The sequence below is a fragment of the Eptesicus fuscus genome, chromosome 1, assembly GCF_027574615.1.
Source record: "Eptesicus fuscus isolate TK198812 chromosome 1, DD_ASM_mEF_20220401, whole genome shotgun sequence".
Classification (NCBI taxonomy): domain Eukaryota; kingdom Metazoa; phylum Chordata; class Mammalia; order Chiroptera; family Vespertilionidae; genus Eptesicus; species Eptesicus fuscus.
Window position 1 is genome coordinate 28,609,961 of NC_072473.1, and position 8,001 is coordinate 28,617,961.

Sequence of the window (8,001 nt, forward strand, 5' to 3'; positions counted from 1 at the left end):
AGGAGGAGGCAGTTGGGGGTGAGCAGGCCGGAAGGGGGGCAGTTGGGGGTGACCAGGTCTGCAGGCAGAGTGGCTAGGGGTGATCAGGCAGGCAGGTAGGTGAGCAGTTAGGAGCCAGGGGTCCTGGATTGTGAGAGGTATGTCTGACTGCCAGTTTAGGCCCGGTTTAGGACCAGGCCTAAACAAGCAATCAGACATCCCCAAAGGGGTCCCAGATTGGAGAGGGTACAAACTGGTCTGAAGGGACACTCCCCCCACCCCTACACGAATTTCATGCACCAGGCCTCTAATATATATATATATATATATATATATATAGTACCAGAACAACCAGTTGAAACAAACCGTTTGTTTTACTTAGAAAATTGTGAATTACAGGACTTTAAAAATAGTCTAATCATTCTTCAAACAAATAATTTGCTGCATTCTAGTAATTTTAGGATTTCTGGGAAACAAAAAGAGCTATATTTTAATTATGTTGGTTTGTAAGTAGGTGTACATTGTTCAAATAATTAGCATTTCTAAGTCAATAATATTCTGGGAGCTATTGTAAAATAATGTCATTTATTAATTATATTTATAATCCATCTGCTGTTTATGGCTGCTATTTATTCTATTAAATGTTCTATGAGCTCATGATTACATGTTCAACTGTTGGAAAAATAAAATAATATGCAATCTGATCACATGTCCATGCTGTTTCAATTAGAAAAAAAATGTGACTATAAAGCAGCCCATTGAACAAAACTGTTGATAGTACTTACAATATTTGGATCCTCACAAAAATAATAATCGATGTTTTGAGAAACAAGTCTGACCAATATAATAAATTTGTATAATACTTTGTACTTATGTAAATCTGCTTAACTCTCATTACTTAGTTATATCGTTTGGCATCTGTTCCTTGTTTTGTAATAAATTATCTTCCTTTTAAAATCATTAAATATTTTCTATTCCCGAATGATTTTACAAAGTATTTTTGACTGCTTTATCTCCACTTCATTTCATTTAATCCCTACACAAACTGGAAACCACACAAAAATGACATTGTTGCCTTGACATATTACCATATTATAGACATCAATAATTCCCAAAGCCAATCCTCACCTTGGTGATTGAAATTTCCAGGATGATATCAATGGCACTTAAAAGACCTGAAAAAGTGATAGATTGTAAAGGTTGTACTTTAGCAATGTAATTCAGTCCCATAAGGACATGAAATAACTCACCAGTATATCCTGATAAGTAATCTAACAAGCTAACTGACTCTAAAACCTTAACTCCTGTTGGATGACTCTCTGAGGAAAACAATGCTATTTGTGGTATTCAAAGAGAAAAATAAGCTAAAATGAAAAATAACCTGGTTAACTGCATATAAATAAATAATACATGATAGAACTAGCTATAAATTCAGTAGTATTAAACAGTGCATCAAATTAGCTCTATTTGCTGAAGTTTAAAAATAAGTGAATTTTAAAAATATTTGGGTTATTATTAGGTACAATTCTCTTACTGATCATTTAAATTATTATTTAATAAGTGAGATATAGCCAGATAATTTTCAGTTTTTCCATCTGACCTTAGTTGTGAAGCCATAAATATAAACAAAAACAGAAAAAATTAAATCTCAATATTGTATGTAATTTATGGATGTGACTGTGCTAAACATAGTATGTCTGTACATTTTTAGACATTTTTCTTGTCTTCTACTTCCATGAAATAACATTTTGCAAATATAGTTCCTTTTGCTACTTTTTGAAGTAAGGATCGTAATGGTTCACTTTTCACTTTTTGGACTATCAAAATAGCTTAACATTGAATAGAATTAAACATACCAATCCAATTCCAGCACAGAATTAAATGATTGACCCATATAATTAATAACTATTACACAATAGAAAAGATAATTTATTATTTATTTCATAAAAGATTCTTGATGCTTCTATTTCTACTTAAGACATGCATTGTTCAAATACAAAGCTGAATATAATGATGCCAAGATTATTCAGTCATATTCCTAAATATTTCAATTATGTAATAAATGTCATTCTTTCCTTATCATTAGTCATGTGGATGTAATGAATTATAGTTGACCTGAAAATATCCACAGATAGTTTAAATTACTCATGTTACAGAATAACCAAAAAAGTGTCTCCATTTGATATAAAGTTTGGTATTATCATAGAAATTAATGTCATTTTTTTCTTCTGAAAAATTTTTACACTGTAATATAATCACATGCGTTTTTTAAAAATATATTTAATTGATTTTTTACAGAGAAGAAAGGAGAGGGACAGAGAGCTAGAAACAATTGATGAGAGAGAAACATCGACCAGCTGCCTCCTGCACACCCCCTACGGGGGATGTGCCCGCAACCAATGTACATGCCCTTGACCGGAATCAAACCTGGGACCCTTCAGTCCACAGACCGACGCTCTATCCACTGAGCCAAACTGGTTTCGGCTAATCACATGTTTTATAAAATTACAAGAGAAATTGTTGTATGTGACAAGTTCTAAAATAGAATGATTTATTATTATAAATTTTCCATTTTTTCTTAAGAGTAATATCAGTATTGTATGAGCATGCTCAAGAAAAAAAAGCATATGAATAAATATACTGTATCATCTATAAGAAAATGTCCAAGATACAGCATAACAATATTGCCTCCATATTTCCAAAATATAAATTTTCTTAGATAATTTTCTAAAATCAATAGGAAAATAACACGTTGATATATTCAAATATTTATTCTTTACAAAGAAAACCATACAACTAAAATTTTTAAACTATAATATCAGAAATATAGGTATTATAGTTCTTTTTAAACAGATTATCATAGTTTTTCACTGTCTATAAATAAAATGCATAAAAAGTCTTTATTACAGAATGCTTTATTAACATCAGAAGACAGTCTTATGACATAATCTATGGTTGATTGATTTGCCTGAAAGCCACTATAATACTGAGGAAGAAGATGATTCTTCTCTAGAAAGAATGACAGAATATGATAAATTATTTCTTCCATCATCTTACATAACAACGAATTAAGGCTATCAATTGATAAAAATCCAAATCAGGAGATGATCCTTTGTATAAAACAATATAAAATGCAGAGATGGCTTTCTCATTTTCTGAAATGTACAATGCTAAATATATAATACTAAAAGTATGATGATGTATGCAAAATTAATTGGAACTTGGCTGAAACAATTTTGAGCTCTTGACCTTTCCATTGAAGCCTAAAAATCTGAACATGCTTCAGATTCAGCTTTAGATGTTTTATACTGTTTTCTATCTGAAAGTTAAGCTTACATAAATATAATGATTCACTAATGTACATTTAACATCAATTCATATTTTAAATAATTTGATAAGATAATGGCAGTACAATAAAATATCTGAAACTATTTATTATATCTTTTGAATAAATTGCATATGTTCAAGTTTGTGATAGACCTTAAAAATTCCCTCCTAAATTACAGTTATTAGTATGTATTCTGTATTGAATTAATATGTCAAATTATCCTCGTGCCAAGTGCCCACAGCAACTCCAGCAGGGCCAGTGAGGGTGCGCCCCGGCTGCCACTCCAGGCAGGACTGAGCTGGACCATGGTGCGTGGGGACAGCAAGGCCTAGCACTGTGCCCTTCTCTAGCCTTGCATCAGGATCAGGGTCAGGGCTGGGGGAAGGCAGATTTCAGTTTCACTCTGAGTTCCATACTCAATCTAACTTTGGTTGTAATTCATGGCTTTTCCTGGCTGCTCGGAGGTCCTTTGGGTGGGTGCCCTGGAGGAGAGGCCAGAGAAGTGTCCACAGCTTCCTGGTTGGGCATCTCTCTGTCCCAGAGCCTCTGTCCTGCCTCCTGCAAGCCTGGCCCCAGGCAGAACAAGCCCCCCTGAGGACTACTTTGGTCTCAGCGCTTGGTCCTGGGTTTCATCAGCCTGTTTTTCTTACCCTGGTGTGGCTGATCTGAGTTTCACAAAAAAAGCCCGGCCGATGCTGGTTGTGCTGAGCCTCATTGAAGAGTTTTTCATGCAGCAAGGAAGAGCCCTCTGGTACCCTCCTCCTCCTCCTTCTCCTCACCTCCTCCTCCTCTACTTCCTCCTCCCAGCCCATGGTCACTTCTTCTCCAGCTCCTCCAGCAGTGGGTTGCCTTCTGAGTTGGGGGTCTTAACGCTGTCAGTCCTGACAATGCAGGTGGGGCGATGCCTGTTGAGCATCAGGATGAGCTGCTGCCGCTCCTGCTTCAGCTCCTCCATCTGGATTTTCAGCTCCCCATTCATGAGCTCCAGCCACTCAGATTTCTGCTGCAGAAACTCCGTCCGCTCCTTCTTCTTGTTCCAGCATTGGGCTGCCCCATTTGTTCTTTTCCTGGCGCCTTTTCCTCCACTCCTCACCCTCGTCTAGCTCACTTTTCACAGGTTGAGGCCTCTTTCCCAGTTTCACCTCCAGGAAGTGCAAAGGGGCAATCTTGGCCCCAATGTGGATGTCAGCGTATTTCAGCTCCTCTGCAGTCAGGGCAGAGCTGGGGAGTCTGGTGAGGGGGCAGAGCCTTAGCAGAGAGCCCGCAGTCATGGAAGGGTCCGGGATCTGCCCAGGTGTCATAGCAGGAGGAGTGACAATCCAGCCCTGCAGAAGCCACTGGGAGAGGCTGCGACCCTGGGGCCTGGGCCAGGCTGCAGGTGCAATGCCTGCTCAGAAGCTACTGTGGCACCAGCCCCACCCTACAGCATCCACCACTGAAAGCGCCTACCATCCCAGCCTCCAAGTGTCCCTCCCACAGGCATTGGCAAGTGGCCTAGGTCTCCATCTTTGAGGAGATCCATTGTGGGGCTCTGCCTGCCTGCCTCATCACCCCTAAAGACTCACCTGCCTGTCTGATTGCCCCTAACCACTTGCTGGAGGACAGGGCCAGGCTGGGCCAGGGGCCATGGTGTTTCTGGTCTCTGGTCATTCTGGTCATTCTGTCATCGCTGGGATTCTAGTATATAAGATGTCCATTTCTTCGAAGTTGTCTGGTTTGTTGGAATAGAGTTGTTCATAGTATTTTTTCACAATCCTTTGTATTTCTGTGGGTCTGCTGTTACTTCACCTATTTCATTTCTGATTTTCTTTATTCGGGTCCCCTCTCTGCTTCTTGGTGAGCCTGGCTAGAGGTTCATCAATCTTGTTTATCCTTTCAAAAATCCAGCTCCAGATTTTATTGATCTTTTTTTTTTTTTTGTCTCTGTGTCGTTTATTTTTGCTCTAATCTTTATTATTTCCTTCCTTATGCTTACTCTGGGCTTTTCTCTTAGCTCTCTTTCTCATTCTTTGTAGGGTTAGATAATTTGTTACCATTTTTTCTTGTTTTTTGAGGTAGGCCTGTAGAACTATGAACTTTCCTCTTATGAATGCTTTCACTATGTCCCATAGATTTTGGATTGTTGTGTTTTCATTGTTATGTGTTACCAGGATGCTTTTTATTTCTTCTTTGATCTCTTTGGTAACCCAATCATTGTTTAATAGCATGCTATTTAGCCTCCAAGTGTTTCATTTTTTTAATTGTTTATATTATAGTTGATTTGTAATTTTATGCCATTGTGATCTGAGAAGATGCTTGATATAATTTATATCTTCCTGAATTTGAAGATACTTTTTCTGTGTCTCAATATATGGTCTATCTTTGAAAATGTCCCATGTGCACTTGAGAAGAATGCATATTTTGTTGCTTTGAGGTGAAATGTTCTGAAGATGTCAATTGTGTGATCTAGTGAGTCATTTAGGATTGATGTTTCTTTGCTGATTTTTTGTTCAGAGGATCTATCCAGTGATGTTAGTGGGGTATTAAAGTCCTATACTATGACTGTATTATTGTTGATATCTCCCTTGATATCTTCCAAAAGTTGTTTTATGTATTTGGGTATTTCTATATTGGGTGCATATATGTTTACCAGAGTTATATCCTCTTGTTGAATTGCTCCCTTTAGTATTATGAAGTGGCCTTCCTTATCTCTTGTTATGACCTTCACTTTGAGGTCTAATTTGTCAGATATAAGTGCTGATACCCCAACCATTTTTTTAATTTCCATTTACCTGAAAATTTTTTTCCATCTCTTCACTATCAGTCTGTGTGAGTCCTTTGTTCTGATTTGGGTCTCCTGTAGACAGCATATATATGGGTCATGTTTTCTTATCCATTCAGTCACTTGATTTATTTTGATTGGAGCATTTAGTCCATTTACATTTAAGGTTATTATTGACCAGAGGCCCAGTGCACAGATTCATGCACCAGTGGGGTCCCTCAGCCTGGCCTACACCATCTCTCATTCTGGGACACCTTGGGGGATGTCAGACTGCTGGTGTTAGCCCAAAACCCACCGGCCAGGTGATAAACCCCACCAGTGCATGAATCCATGCACCACACCGCTAGTATGCATATAAGATCATTGCTTAATCTCTTCCCTGCTTTTCCCCTCCCCTTTCTCTGAGATTCACCAGTCTGTTCCATGTTTCCATGCCTGTGCATGGAGCATCTTCCCCCTGGTGGTCAGTGCATGTCATACCTACTGGTCAAATGGTCGAATGTTCACTTAGGCTATTATATATATACACTAGTGGCCCGGTGCACAAAATTGGTGCATGGAGAGGGAGTCCCTCAGCCTGGCCTGCACCCTCTCTAATCTGCGACCCCTCGAAGGATATCCTACTGCTGGTTTACAGGGATTGGGCCAAAACTGGCAGTTGGACATACCTCTCGCAATCTGGGACTGCTGGCTCCTAACCGCTCACCTCCCTGCCTGCCTGCCTGATTGCCCCTAACCACTCTGCCTTCTCGCCTGCTCGCCCCCAACTGCCCCCCACCACCAGCCTGATCACCCCCAACTGCCACCTGTGCCAGTGTGCTTGCCCCAACTGCACCCCCTGTTGGCTGCTTGCCTACACCTTCCCTCCCCACTGGCCTGCTTTCCCCCAACTGCCCCCCTGTGGGCCTGCTCACTACAAACTGCCCTCCTGAACTGATCACCTGCAACTGACCCCCACTGATGGCCTGCTCGCCCCCAACTGGCCCCCCTGCTGGTCTGCTTACCCCCCAACAGCCCCGCCCCCAACAAGCCTGATCACCCACAACTGCCGTCCCATCCTGGCCTGATCACCCACAACTGCCCTCCCCTCTTGGCCTCTAACTGCCTCTACCTTGGCCCCGCCACCATGGCTTTGTCCAGAAGAACATCCGGAAGGTCTCCTGGAAAGTCTCCCAGTCTAATTAGCATATTACCCTTTTATTAGTATAGATAGAGTCCTGGTGCATGGGTGAGAGCTGGCTGGTTTGCCCTGAAGGGTGTCACGGATCAGGGTGGGGTTCCCGCTGGGTTGCCTGGCCAGCCTGGGTGAGGGGCTGAGGGCCATTTTCAGGCTGGCCACACCTCCTTCAGGTTAGGTGTCCCCAATGGGTGCCTGGCCAGCCTGGGTGAGGGGTTGAGGGCTGTTTTCAGGCTGGTCAAACACCCCAGTGGGGACCCTCACCCCATGGGGGTGTGTTCAGCCTAGGTAAGCTGGCCATAGCACCTTCAGGGTGGGGGGATACCGCTGGGGTGCCTGGCCAGCCTGGGTGAGGGGCTGAGGGCCGTTTTTAGGCTAGCCATGCACCCTGGAGATCCAAGCTCCAAGCCCCTCCTTTTTCTTTTTCAGCATCTTCTTGAGTGGAGGCCAGGTCCTGTTGGAAGCAGGTATCTGGAATTTATTTATCTTCTATAATTGAAACTTTGTAGTCTTGAGTGGAGGCCAGGGCAGGCCAGGGCAGGCAGGAAGCTTTGTTTCCTCCATCGCCGGGGGAAACCCAAGCCTCCAGCTTGCTCCAGCTCCATGGCTGCCACCATCTTTGTTGGGTTAATTTGCATAATTGCTCCTGATTGGCTGGTGGGTGTAGCGGAATGATGGTTAATTTGCATGTTTCTCTTTTATTAGTGTAGATATATATGTATATAGAATCTCTCTATATATGTATGTATATATAAT

At 41.4% G+C, this 8,001-nt stretch overlaps 1 pseudogene; it reads right to left on the reverse strand.

Moving 5' to 3' along the window:
* Nucleotides 1-4,121: 4,121 nt before the first annotated feature.
* LOC103303143 (jun dimerization protein 2-like) lies at nucleotides 4,122-4,635 on the reverse strand (annotated as a pseudogene).
* Nucleotides 4,636-8,001: the final 3,366 nt, after the last annotated feature.